The sequence below is a fragment of the Perognathus longimembris genome, chromosome 10 (genome assembly GCF_023159225.1).
Source record: "Perognathus longimembris pacificus isolate PPM17 chromosome 10, ASM2315922v1, whole genome shotgun sequence".
Classification (NCBI taxonomy): Eukaryota; Metazoa; Chordata; class Mammalia; order Rodentia; family Heteromyidae; genus Perognathus; species Perognathus longimembris.
The window spans coordinates 16,128,271-16,143,611 of record NC_063170.1 but is presented as its reverse complement, the minus strand read 5'-3'; positions in this window follow the sequence as shown (position 1 = coordinate 16,143,611).

The window sequence follows — 15,341 nt, the reverse complement described above, 5'->3', positions numbered from 1 at the left end:
TGTTTTAAAAAACCCTGCAATGTACTAGAAGACAGTCTAAACTGAAAACTAGAAAATGTGTTTCTTAAAGTCTGTCCTACCTCTCTGTGATGATTTAATGTGTGTACATTAGTTACCTGGTGTCTCTGGTACTTAGCTAAAACACATTTATTTGATCTTCTATAAAATGAGAAGAGGTGATAACAAAGAAATAGCTTCATGTTCGAAAGTTCCCAGTTTTCAAATTACTTTGTAACTGCAGCAATCAGGCAATAGGGGCAGAGCCCCCGGGAGCAAGCCATTCTGGATGGTGGTGACAGGGCCTTGGGGGTCGTCAAAGGTGAAAGACCTATTGTCAGTGAGAGGTTGCTGCTGGCAGTGCCAGGTCTCTGGGGTAAAAGGGCTGGGGTTGAATCTCATCATGGATCACACTTGAATTTGCTACACTGCACAATGAGTGGGAGCAAGGTGCTTTCTAACATTCAAGCACCTGTTCTCTTCCTGAAAGTTTGTTTGATTATTCTGTCATGTTCCTGCTCTTCCTTAATCAGAGTATACCTTAGAAATCTTGGGAAGCAGGTATATGCCTAAATATTGAAAGCATTCCTTTTTTTTTGTTTATTTTTTTCTGTTGAGGCAAATTACATGAGAAAATGCAAGTTTGTTTATTCGCTGATGAGACCAAAATGACAGTTTAATGCAAATTGAGTGAGTTATTTTCCAAATGTAAAAACACAGGGTTTTGATTCTAAATACATATTAAACGCAACACAAGGATCCTTTGAACAAAAAAATGCTTTACTTAGCTGAGGTATAATGGTTTATTTGTAGAACTGTAGTGATATTCACTACCAATTCCCTACCAATATTTTCATCATGTAATAATTTCCTTCTTTAACAAGTACAGAGAAAGAGTATTAACACTACTTTCTTTCACTGTTGTTTTTGTCAAAAAAATTCTGAGAACTAAATGTAGGATAACCCTGAAGCCACCAGGAATGCAAATTTTGTGTAGAGGCATTAGTGTAATAAATAGGAAAGTCCTATATAACCTCACAGAGTTGTCTTAAAGCTCTCCTGATGGCAAGAAAAATAAGACAAGAAATCTGAGAGGTTTACTTAGAAACAGAAAATATACAAGTTTAAAAACTATTTATGAGGGCTACCCCATTTCATTTTCTAGCCAGCTCATTTGGGAGTGGAATGCAAAATTCCTTGAGTAAATTATAACAACAGGACGCCAAAGATAAATGAGAGAAATGCTCCTTGCATTCAAACCTTTAGAGGAGGGGCTGAGGGGGGTGGAGAAAGAAAAAATATATTGGTGATTATTCTACTAATGTGTGCCAGAGGTGTCCTACCAGTCCCAGCAAAGCAAATTTCCTCTCTTGAAATCTATTCTCTAATTGACACAAAACGCAACTCCCTGGAATGAGATTTGGCTGCTTACCTGAAGGGCTGTGGGTGCCTCAACACAATGTTTTATTGATGGGATTCTGCTGAGCCCATCACTAGGAGAGCATCAGGAGACTCATTAGTGCAACTTGCTCTTAGTTCCAAAGATCTTTCGCCGATCCTTTTTTTTTCTTTTTTTTTTTTTTCCTGCAGGTTTGATATGCAGTCAAGAGAAAGTAGACGGTTATCGTCATGGCTAAAAGCTTGTTTACTTTGGGGAATTAGGAGCTGCTTTGGGCTTTCTTCATCTGGAAACACATATTATTTCATTTTCTTGTTTTACTTTGGTCTTTTGGTTTCCTAAAAAGGGATTGTACAAATTGAATATATCTGCTTCCCCAGGATATGTGTGTGTGTGTGTGTGTGTGTGTGTATGTTCGTGTGTGTGTGTGTGTGTGTGTGTGTGTGTTCTTTCCTTCTTTCTTAAGCTGTGGCCAGTACATACTCTGATTCAGGTATATTCAACACTTCAAAATTTCAACAATGATTCATTGTCTCACTTTAGCATTACAAAAATGTGGGTGTCACCGTTTTACATGTGCCATAGGCTTATATGCCAGAGAGTCTGAAGCTATGTGTCCCTAATTTTCTTCATAGCATATACAGAGATATTGGCTTCAGAAAAATAATTTATTATTAAAAGAAGTATCCTTTGAAATAATTTTGAAGATTTCTCTTAACTCTGTAGTACAAAACTGGAAAGTGAAATAATTTCACCAGTACCTGATAGAGTTTTACTCTCTAAAAATATTGTCAGGTTTGATTATATATATATATATATATATATATATATATATATATATATGGTCATCACATATGATATATATGTATATATAACATTTATCAAAACATTTCAGGATACAAAACACAAACATACAGATATAGACTATAAACTTTATTTATGTGCATATATGCATATGTATATATATATATATATATATATAGAGAGAGAGAGAGAGAGAGAGAGAGAGAGAGAGAGAGAGAGAGAGAGAGATTAAAGAATAAGAAACATTTTCCGGGGCTGGGAATATGGCCTAGTGGCAAGAGTGCTTGCCTCCTACACATGAAGCTCTTGGTTCGATTCCCCAGTACCACATATATGGAAAATGGCCAGAAGGGGCGCTGTGGCTCAGGTGGCAGAGTGCTAGCCTTGAGCGGGAAGAAGCCAGGGATGGTGCTCAGGCCCTGAGTCCAAGGCCCAGGACTGGCCAAAAAAAAAAAAAGAAAAAGAAAAAGAAAAAAGAAACATTTTCCATGTGCTGGTGGCCCATGCCTGTAATCCTAATTTGTCAGGAGGCTGAGATCTGACAATCATGGTTCAAAGCTAGGCCAGGTAGGAAAGACTGTGAGATTCCTACCTCAATTAGCCACTGGAAAGCCAGAAGTGATGCTGTGCCTTAAAGTGGTAGGGAGCTAGTCTTGAATGAAAAGGCTCAGGAACACACCCAGGCCCCTGGGTTCAAGCCTGTGGGGGGAGGGGGGAAGGGGCAAAGAATTGTTTGTCATCATTATAGTTATATATGCTAACTAGCTGGCTAGGTTATATCATTGATGCTCCTTCTCAAGTAACTGTGGACAGGCACACAGTAGCTATAGCTTTTTTTTGGTGTTCATGGACTCATCAGCAATAAGAAGTAGAAATATGCAAGGATAATATATTCACAGTATATTGTCCTATTAGGTTAGTGAGTGGGTAGTGGAAGTGAGAGCGTTTGGGCTCTGTGTCATACTGGATTGGAGATCTCAACATGGCAAGTGAAGATTCCAGAACTTTATCACATTAATTTACATAGAAAAATGTGATTAGGGTGATCATATTCATGGATTGTGATTCCCTATATTAAAACTAGTTCAAATTTTGGCCGACATCTCTATCTTTCACTGTCTTCTCTATAAGTACAATCAAATAGGGTAAGACTGCCTAGCATAGAGTGTATTTGTTGAAAACTGATTGAAATTATCATAATGGTATTTGAGCTATAGGATGGACATTTAGAAAATATTAAACCTATTATCAATGGGTAAGATGATTACACTTGGTGTCAATTTTAATTATTATAATCACTCACACGTCTTTTCTTTAGACATTGATTATATTTAATCATTATTGCACCATGTGTCATAACAAACTTGATTTTTCTGGTCCTCATTTATTGCTTTGAATCTAGAGTCTATAATTTCAATAATAGTGCAGAAGTTAGATGTATACTAAACATCATTTGCTTATTGATTCTGAGTTTGAGTTATGTCACTCTAAAAGCTAGTCGGAGAACTGATGGATTGATAGCTGCTCCCCTATACAAATAAATGAGGCCAACTCACAGGGTGTATATGACTATTTGATTAAAAATTGTTTAAATCCCAAAATATCCAGTATAGTATCATGCTCTGTTCAGTTAAGTTATACTTTGGTTTTCTTTTCTGATTTTAAAATATCATGATCATTTTTAAAAATTATGTCTACTAAGAAAGTAATTTAAGCATGTGCCATTTTGTATTTTGTAGTTCTATCATAAGCTTAAGATTGACTTTTTATGATATTCATATATATACACACATATACTACCTGTTACATATTACATATGTTAATGAGTGTAGCACACTTTGCTCTAGTAATTTTTAAACATTTTTAAAATGTATGGATATTTAAAAAGGAACCCTTGAACGTGACCTTCGTACTGCTTTATGATTGTACTTGAGCTCTGTGAAGGAAGTAGTTTTCTTAAAAAGAGTGGTTTCATCTTGCTCTGTCTCATTTGCCTTATCTGTAATGTTTATAGCTGTCAATTCTAATAGGTGTCTGTCCTTGATAATTCCAAATAAACTACAAGTAAAAATTGGAGGTAATTAGACAGAGACCTTTCCCTTAGGAAGTAAGAGCCAAGTGTAATGAAATGAAAGCAGTGGTACAAGCTTGGCTAATTAGAGAAAGTAGGATAGGATTTGCTGCAGAACTTCTCCAATGAAAGGTACACATCATGAAATAAGATATTATAGAGTTTAAACAATATTTTAACTGCAGGTCATCACTAACTTCTGCTTCATAATCAAGATTTGTTATCAAATATAGTCTCTAATTGTCAAATCTCACAATTTAGTATTATCCCCCATTTAGGAATGCTATTATTGACTCAAAAAGGTAAATCAGTTTCACAAAGTGCATGAATTAAGCGTTAAACACTAATCTTCCTGACTGTAACAGCCCACATTTTTATTATCTCTAGTCTTATAAGAGAATGAGCCAATCTAAAGAAGAAATGGGACAGGGCCAATACCACATTGTGCTATGAAGAAAAATAGGAAGGAAAAAAATATATTGAAGTTTTTTCCCCTTCAAGCAAACTATTTCTAGCAGATGTGGGGGAAAAAATCTGTGGTTCAATAATACGAACAAAAAGTGCTATGTTTTTAATATATTTCCCCATACTTCTGATCATGAGAGAACCTCATTCAAAACAAATAAATAAAAATGCAAAAGCAATTGATCAGCTCCATCTTTTGAAACAAGTATTTAAAATCCAGAGACTTAGGGATAAAACACTTCAACTTGAATTGCAGTATTAAAACACCAAATTTTCAAATCTTGATGCAAACTTTTAAGAAGAAAACAGGACTTAGCAGGACTTTCAGCCCCTTCTGTATAAGAATGAACATTGGAACTGATTTTAGCAGAGGTGTAAGTATTACATCACTATATTTTAAAAAACATTTATTAATGAGTGTGATTAAATTAGTAATTATACAATATTAATAAAGTTCAAATGAAATACCCAAAATATTCCTAGTCATTATGGAATATGTCTCAGCACTCTTACTAATTACCCCCAGGGCTGTTTTGCTCTCCAAAGCCTTATCATAAGAATGGTTAGACAGTGTGTGGAGGTTTATGCTGCCAATCCCAGCTACTTTGGAGGTGACTAAGAGCAGGATCATTGTTTGAGACGAGCCAAGAGGAAAAACAGTTAAGCTCAGTCTCAAGAAACAAGCAGATGTGGTGTGATATACATCTTTAACCTTAGCTATGCAAGGAGCATACAGGAGAATCATAGTTTGAGGCATCTGGATGAAAGCATGAGACCCTATCTTACAAATGAAGCCAAAAGAGCTGAAAGGTAGAAGGTGATAGTTTGAAAACTAAAATAAGTTTGGGAGGCTATCATAGTGCATAAGTGGCCTTTACAAGCTGTGTTGATATAGAGGTATTTTTTTTTTTAAATTGGGGCGTAGAGTATTGACAGAATAATAGGCACAGAACTAAAATTTTTGTGGTCCATCTAACAACAAACCTTGTTTTCAAGTACAAGGTACCCTAACTATAAAAGCAATTGTGAAGAGAAAATGGAGAGCCCTGCTTACAACTTCTTTGAGAAGGAATTCATGAGAGATCACTACTGAAGCATCAGGTGCAGATTAAATCTTTACATCATATTTAGATGGGCTCCTGCTGCTCTAGAAATTAATGTGAATCAATCATGATCTTCTCTGTTCTTTGTCACCCAGGTGTTTTTTGTTTTTTTTTTTTCTTTCCTCTAGCTGAATTAGTCAGGACCACAGCAGCCATACCAACTTAGAGGCGTGATTTTCAAGTTTGGCCTGAGGATAGGAAGTCAAAAGCTGGCAGAAGACAGATGCTTTGCAGAAGTGACAAATTTAGTGTCCTGTAGAAAGTTGCTGACTGTACTGTTCCAATGGCAGCAGCTTATCTGCTCCTCCAGATGTGGAAATAATGACAGATGCTTAGGAAGTTTGACAAGAGGAAGAAAATAGCCTGCTAAAGAGTCCAACCTGCTTGTATAGGGAAGAGGAAAAGTCACTTTTTTGAGCTTCCTATTCTGGTGAGGTAGGTGCACAGGGCTGTCTTAGAGCTTTGCATCCCAGGACTGAATTAGAAAGGAATTATGCTAGTATACTATACGAAAGTAAGCTCATTTTGTGCTTTGGACACACAAACGGTCTATGTCTCCTTTTCAAAAAGAATTATAAATTATTATATCACATTAGTGAATATTAAGTTATCTCTGAATATGCTAAATGAGAGGACAGCCCTTTTCAATGACTAGAAGAATGTGATAGAATCTTTCATTGCCTTGAAAGATGAATGAGTCTCCTCCTGTGTATCTCATATAGGAAAATTTATATTAAAATGTGCTTGAAGATGATTTTATTTATCCTTAGATATCCAAATGAAGTTTATAAGTGAATACTTGCTTTAAAAAGCACAAGGAGAAATGGTTGTCAAATCATTTTGAAATTTTTGGCACTTGAACAAAAATTCATAAGCATTACAGGTTGATTAAATAGCAACTCTGTGGTAGGGTAAAGAGTGAACAATGAAGTGAAGAGTTAAGAATAAGTTCTCTTATTTAAATGCACATAATTACATTGTGTATGAACTATCAGTGGTAACGTATCTGACATGTGTATCTGAGTATATTTAATAAAAACCATGCTGTGTTGAATGCCTTTATCTTGTCCTGTCTTTTTATATCTTTGCTTTTTACCTTCTCTTTGTGTCTTTGAATGAGGTCATTCTTTTAGGTGGTAACTTGCTCTATCCACAGGTAGGCTGCCCAGTTGCAAAAATATAGTTTGCAAGATGAGAGGTAGTATTCTCTAAATATTTCACCTTCCCAAAGAGATTCCTTTGCAACTTACAGAGATCATACAAAGACTATTTTTTTACAGTATCCTTTGAAATTGCTTCTCATTCATGGTGGAAAGATACTCTTTGCAAAAATTATATCTGCATTCTTTTGAAATGGATGAGTCTGTACCCTGAACCATATATCCCAAGTCAATCATTGCAAGAAGGAATCTGAAAATATTATGCAATTTATCTCAGTGGATATATAAAGGTGGAGAACGTGGAAAGAAGCACATGGTAGAATAATATAGGCATGGAAGGGTGGGAGTTTTCTCAGGAGAAACTTCTGTAGCTTCTTAAAGTCTTAAGAATGTGAGAACTCTTTATTCTCAGCATACCTACACAAGCTTGAGAGGTGAGAACAAATTTACATTACATATGTCTACAGATATTCTTGTTGGAAATATAAACAAAAGCAAGCTAGGGCCTCAGATTTTTTTTTTTTTTTTCTTGCCAGTCCTGGGGCTTAGACTCAGGGCCTGAGCACTGTCCTTGGCTTCTTTTGCTCAAGGCTAGCACTCTGCCTCTTGAGCCACAGTGCCACTTCTGGCTTTTACTCTTTATTTGGTGCTGAGGAATCCAACCCAGGGCTTCATGTATTCATGTATATAAGGCAAGCACCCTTGCCACTAGGCCATATTCCCAACCCAGGCCTCAGAATTTTTATGTGAGTGTAGCACAAATGATCTTGACATCAAAATATTCATTCTCAAATGTTGAATTTTTCTTGTAGGCAACATGAAGTCACCTGGGTTTTCCAAATAGCCATAGGCAGTAGGTAAAAAGAGGCAGAAACAAAATTCCATTTTCTTTGGATAAATAAATTATATGATGTAGCTGGGCACCTCGTTTCTTCTGTCTTATTTGTCATTGAACAGGATACAAAACAAGGGGTTTAAGAATCTGTTGGCATTTAAAATTATGGTTTCCTTACAAAAAGTATCTGTTCCAAAATGATTGGAATTCCAAAATGATTTGCATTTCCAAACTGCATTGTATAATATTGTACCTGTTTCACTGTATTGGCATATTCTCAAACTAACACTGTTTGTTTACTGTTTGTATTCATTTTGGAATTAAGAAATAGTTCTATCTCAGTAATAATTATGCTTTGTCTTTCTGTTGTTTCTGTAGCTCCCAGAAATTTCAAGGCCTATAACTAGCAGTAACAATTGAAAAGAAGTGGAAAGAGCCACCTCATTTCAATAGCAGTTCCAAATACAGGAAGGGTTTATTATGTACCAACATTACTTATTCATTGTCCCTTTGTGATCTAGCTTTTAACCTGCAGTACAACCCAGAATGTTTACTTACTTCTATTTCTTGGTGTTAACTGATCACACATAGTTCCTTGTGAATTATACGCAAGCTCCATCTACTATATGTTTATGATTTTGTATATTAGAGTTCAAAGGCTATTGGAACAAGCCAAGGGTTACAATTCAGTAAGTAGTGTTCATATCTGAGATAATAGAGTTTGATGACAACTTCTTTGCCATTATTTGCTACCACACACTCTTAACTACTCTTTTGATTCAAAGAGCTAAGCATACCATATCTTTTATCATTATATACATACATCAATAAAGACAGCTGTCAGCGATCTGAGGTTAAAGGTATTTAAATACTAAAGTGTTCCTGGAAATAAATAACTTTGTGGCTGTTTTGCACATGATTATTATATAGGCACAGTTAATTACTTTTGACCAGAAATGTGGTCGTTGTTTTCATTAGACACCTGGTTTGAGATAATTTATCTCCCCTGCCATTAAGTTAAATGGCAATATTTGTAATACTTCCTCTTTATTTGTAATAAATTGAAATGTACACACTCTATTTCTAAAGTACTTATCTAAATAGGAGAAAGAAAGATGTGATTCATCAAAGGGGTTCTTAATAGCACAGAACCAAATGGGGCTAATTAGTGAGGGAGTGATATCCATTACTAAAATACTAGGGTTAACTTGAACTGGTTTATGAGTTTCTTCCTTATAAGCTGATAATTATCCAAGGAGCATAGGGGAAAGCTCTGACAACATCCTTCTTGATGGTTTTCTCAGGTGAGATTCTGATTCTATCACCTGTATATTATGTCCAACATGTCTGTCATAGGGGCTGTGGTATAAAATATGAATGATCACATAATTTACCAAGTAATGTTCTCACCTAGTAGTCTTCAAAGCAATAAAACTATGTATCTGGCCATTCTCTGTCTATTTTAAGTTATATAGCCAATTTTTAATCCCACTGTATTTACTTTTTAAATTTATTTCTCTATATCTCAATGGCTATGGTGACACTTTAGAATATATAATGCTGATTGTATTGGTATCTCCATCATTCCCCAAATCAATAAAATAAATAAATTCTCTCTGTAATTTATTCTACCTGAGGCTCCAACACAGTTGTCTTCCTGCTGCAATGTCACCCTGCTCTCCTTTCCTTTCAATGAATAATGAATAAAGAAACAACAAGCTTGAAACTGGTGGTTTGCATCTATGATCCTATGTACACACAATGGAAATGTACTCTTTCATTAGAAAGAATAATATTGTACCATTTGTAAAGAAATGCAAAGACTTGGAAACAATTATATAAAGTGAAGTAAGTCAATCCCAGAGTGACAAGGTTGCCTAGTTTCCTTCATATGTGGAAGCCACAATTAGCCTATGAACCTGTAAGTAAACACTTTGGGTGGTACATATATTATCTATCACACATGTACTAACTGAAATATGGTAGATTGTTGGGAGAATCTGATGGGCTATTGGGAGCTGATGGTAACTTAGGAAGTGGGACCTAGCTCTAGGGATTGGGTCCTTGGGGGTGAGCTGTGAAGAACTAGATCATATCCCCAGCCTTTTCTTCTCTGTCCCATTCTTCTTCCTGTCCATCATGTCCATCATGAAGTGGTAGTTTGGCTCTATCATGTCCCACACATGCTGTTTCACCTCACCACAGGACCTGAAATGAGGAGAACACGTGAATAGAAACTGAATCCGGGGCTGGGAATATGGCCTAGTGGCAAGAGTGCCTGCCTCGTATACATGAGGCCCTGGGTTCAATTCCCCAGTACCACATATACAGAAAGTGGCCAGAAGTGGCGCTGTGGCTCAAGTGGCAGAGTGCTAGCCTTGAGCAGAAAGAAGCCAGGGACAGTGCTCAGGCCCTGAGTCCAAGCCCCAGGACTGGCCAAAAAAAAAAAAGAAAAAAAAAAAGAAACTGAATCCTCTCAATCCAGTAGCTAAAACATTAAAAAACAAACAACAACAAAACTCCTTCAAGTAGATTTTCTCCAGTGTTTTGTAGCAGTCATGGAATGCAGATACACTCAGCAAATAAGGAGTTAACAGCCCTAGCAATATAGAAAATAGATTTGAATGTATATTCGGTGTGATTTGTGGTCAGGCAGCTCAAAGGTGTACATTTCACAGAACTGCTCTTAGAAGAGCTTATTACCCCTCCAATATTTATACCATTCTATCTTTTTAGCATGCTATTCTTCACTTTTCCAATAATTGCAACAGGAGAATATATACTATGTAATTACCAGAGACAATTTAATACTGCAGCTAGAATTGAACCTTTTTTGGCACCTGATTTATAACTTAAGGAGCCACTGAAACTTTTAATAACCGGGAAGTCTACATATTGTAAGCATCAGTAACTGGGAGAAGTCTAGGGGATAAGCAGTAGAATGCCGTATGCACACATAATAAAGCAGATTATTAGATTTCCTAAAATAAGTAATCCCACAAGAACGGCCACATATTGCTAACTTCATAAGTCACCCTGAAGACTCACTTCTATTTAGAGTGTGAATCTCTTGGATTAGGAGATTTGCATTTAAATGGTCTTCTCCCCTTGTGGTTCCAGGTTTCTGCATAGGATAATACAATTCTTTCTCTGGACAGCACACACATAAAAGGTCCTAATAAATCCCACCATTGTAATGAAGTAGATTTTTTGAAAGGAATTCTAAGCTATTTTAGCAGAATGACTTGAAAAAGTGTTTCCTATATTTCCTTTGGGGAGTTTTTAAAAAGTATATTTAGGATAATTAGCTATTTCCCTGCAGGCTATCTTTATACATTTAAGAAACTCCCATTCATCTTCTTAGTAAATTAAATAAAAACACACACTTGAAAATCTGACCATAGTGTCAATAGCAAAAGAAACAATGGATTTACAAAATTTACTTCCTCTTATTGGAGGCCTGTTAGTTACTCTGCAGTCTACAAATTTTAGTAGATGGAGAAGTAAATAGAATATCACTGAAAGTCATGAAACTGTAGAGTTCTGTTATAGAAACTTAAAACCAGAAACTTCACCATGGTTGCCTGTAAATCAAGACTCAGATTACAGGGTAAAAGGTCATAATTTTAGAAATGTACTTTCCATTAGCAAAAAAAAAAAAAGAGAGAGAGAGAGAATTACTGTAGCCAACTTTGTCACGTACCATAAACGTTTTTAAATATCAAATACCCTTTGAAGATTTGTTCAATATATTATCTATTACAGTACCAAATTTATGGATTTGAGATGTGTAATGTAATGTGGTTGATCATGTGTGCGTGTGCATGTGCGTGTGCGTGTGTGTGTGTGTGTATGCCATGAGAAATTATTCAGCTATCAAGAAGAATCACATTTTATCACTTGTAGGAAAATGGGTGATACTGGAGATTATCGTGTAGATGTTTATAATAATGTTTGGTTTATGACATTAAGCTGGAGGCAATAAATGTTGAAAACTAATGTCTCCATGTGGTATTTGACAATTTTTTTTTTACAAACTTGATGAATATCTTTATGGTTATCTCAGTTGTAGTTAATTCTGTTATATTTCTTGTCACAAATATGGATGCCCCAATATACCAGATTAAAAAATATTCCACATAAATATATACTTTCAAAGCAAGAAACGTTTTGTGCTCTCAAAGAAATGCCATAGGACCAAAAGTCAGCACACTGAAAATGATATAGAACACTACTTAAAAATAGATACAATGGGAGCTGAGAATATGGCCTAGTGGCAAGAGTGCTTGCCTCACATACATGAAGCCCTGGGTTTGATTCCCCAGCACCACATATAAAGAAAGAAACGACCAGAAGTGGCGCTGTGTCTCAAGTGGCAGAGTGCTAGCCTTGAGCAAAAAGAAGCCAGAGACAGTGCTTAGGCCCTGACTCTAAGGCCCAGGACTGGCAAAATATATATATATATATATATATGAACAATGTCTTTCAATGTTATTCACTCTTTATCATTCTCTTTCCCTTCATACCATTATTATGAACTTTTTTTTTCAAATTTTTATTATCAAACTGATGTACAGAGAGGTTACAGTTTCATACGTTAGGCATTGGATGCATTTCTTGTACTGTTTGTTACCTTGTTCCTCATGCCCCCTATTATGAATTTTTTACAAAAATGAATAAAATAATGTAAGATAGGTTCTGTTGTGAGGTTGGAATCAACAGGAATGAGAAGGCAAGTGGAGATGGTGAATGTATGTGAATATGGTTAATACATTTCCTACTCATGTAAGAATAGAATGAGGGGCTGGGGATATAGCCTAGTGGCAAGAGTGCCTGCCTCGGATACACGAGGCCCTAGGTTCGATTCCCCAGCACCACATATGCAGAAAACGGCCAGAAGTGGCGCTGTGGCTCAAGTGGCAGAGTGCTAGCCTTGAGCGGGAAGAAGCCAGGGACAGTGCTCAGGCCCTGAGTCCAAGGCCCAGGACTGGCCAAAAAAAAAAAAAAAAAAGAATAGAATGAACTCTGTTGAAACTGTTTTCTGAAAAGAGGCAAATTGAAGGAAAGTAATGGAGGAGGAGGGTATTTTTTTCCACAGTAAATTATATCCATATATGAAAATATCACAATAAATCCCCCTTAACAAATAATACATGCTAATAGTGTTAGCATTTCCCTAGCCTCAGGTCCTCAGCTCCTCCCACTAGCCCCCAGATCCACCCATACCTAATGAGCCACTCCTACTCACTACCTAACTACTTCCCCTTTACCCCCAGAGAGAAGCTGCCACCTGGATAAGGTGCAGACGCCATGTAGCTCCCTCTCCTGTGGGAACTATGGCCCCACTAATAAACCTCCTTATGAACCTTCTTCTCCTGTCTGTGATTATCTCCGCCTGGTCCTCTGGGCTGGCTGATACCTATGCTTTCATTGGTGCCGAACCCGGGATAGGTTCCCCGGTGGATTTGCTCCCCCATTTCTGGGGACTCCAAGCTGCCTCCAGGACCTATTCTGCTGTCCTAAGCCCACCCAGACGACCACCGAGGTAACTTCTCCTGACTGAGCACTCTACTTCCATCCACCACAACAACCTACAAATTCGCCCTCACACCCAGGGTAAGTGATCATCTAAACGAGGGCTCGGATCCGATTTTCCGATTTACCATAGGGCCACAGGGCCGTGGCTTCTGGGCCACACCAAAAATCTTGGCGCCAAGTTCCAAGCCCCACTCAATGACCATAGCATAGGGCCACAGGGCCGTAGCCACAGGGCCACACTCCACGCTCAGTCTGAGACACAGTGATTGGGGTGACGATTCCATCGCTGATTGTCTCTCACATTTCAGCTGACCAGAGTAATACCAAGGAAGCTTGGTATTTAACTCCTCAGCTCTGCTAATCACTTACCATGGGAGGGGCACAATCATTCACCACAACAGATTTGAAACTCCAACCAGGGTGAGTAACCATTAGTCGGGAGCTTGGGTTTTCTCTAGTTCAACTCTGCTGGTCACTTATCAAGTGGGGAACAGTCTAAAGCTGCTCACAATCTTACAAATTTGGACTTACATAACTTCTATGAGTGCTCGGGCGGATGGAGTTCTCTCTCTCTCTCTCTCTCCCTCTCTCTCTCTCTCTCTCTCTCTCTCTCTCTCTCTCTCTCTCTCAACTCTGCCTGCCTGCCTGCCTGCCTGCCTGTGATGGGCTGGTACTAGCTTCCACAGGTACCAATATTTGTTTAACATCTGCTTTGATTGATGTTTGTTAAGCTTGGAGATTCAGTTAAGTTCTGCTTGTTGTTGGCTAAATCCTGTTTTCTTTCGCATTGACCATGTGGTGGACAATAGAATTGGTTCTAGCAAGCTCCATCTTGGTTCCATCAAAATTCCAAAAACTCTTGGAGGTGGAGTCCCACCCATCCCCCAGGTAATGGGCATGCAAAATTCCTCAAGGCAGGGCAGGGACTTGGGAGACTCAAGCTCCTGGTAACCCTCCTCCCCCACCCTAAATTCTGTAACTGTGGCCTTGCAATTCAAATGTGCCTTGCAATTCAAATGCTAAACTGGTTTCTCAAAATGTGGCTTCTTCATTTCCTCACCAGATAATATGTAAAAATTTTTGTTTCCTAGGAAAAGTATTTTTGTTTTCTAACTGACCACGTGGCTCTAAAATATGGGCAAAATAATATAATTTTGCCACTGGAATTCCAGAAAACTTACATGGCCAATTAAAAAAAAAATTCTAAGCGCGCCACAAAGCTTGTGCACAAGTGTCTGTCTGTCTGTCTGTTGGTAAAACATGTAAAATCTGGCATCATGGTTTCAAAATTACTTGCTTTTTGACTACTATTTTAACTTACTTTAATTCTTGGGTTAAACTGTTCTTTGCAGCCTGTGGGTGGAGTCACAGTGAACAGCCTGGAGACAGTCCTGACTCTTATCACCAGACTCCAAGCCAAAAGAAAAAAAACAAACAGGTTTTAAACCCAAACTGGTACAAGCAAACGGGTGCAAGCAAATGTGTCTAAGATGTAAAACCAGTGTGTTATTCTCTATGTCCATCTACGCTAAAAGTCAAGTGTACATCTGATCCTGACAATTCTTTGGTATAGACTAAGATTTTGATTCTCCATTTTTCTCTCCTGTGCACTCATAAACTCTTTAAGGTCAAGGGACCAGAGTGCTAACCTCAATTTTCCTGACCCAGGATTAATATTTTCCTATATAGGATGCAGGACATGTGTCCTAGCTGTGTGGACTGTGGAAGTCTGTGGCTACAGGAAGCTGCCTCCACAGTCTGCTCCCAAACTGCCTGGTTTCACTACTATTGATTCCTTATTCTCTCTCTCTCTCTCTCTCTCTCTCTCTCTCTCTCTCTCTCTCTCTCTCTCTCTCTCGCAAAACTGTTCAGGGAATCTAAGAGTCACTGGTGATCTTCCTGTGAAGATTTTGACAGGCCCAGAGTGCTCGCTCCTGCCCTGGCTCTGGACCCTCCCCCCCCCAAGTTA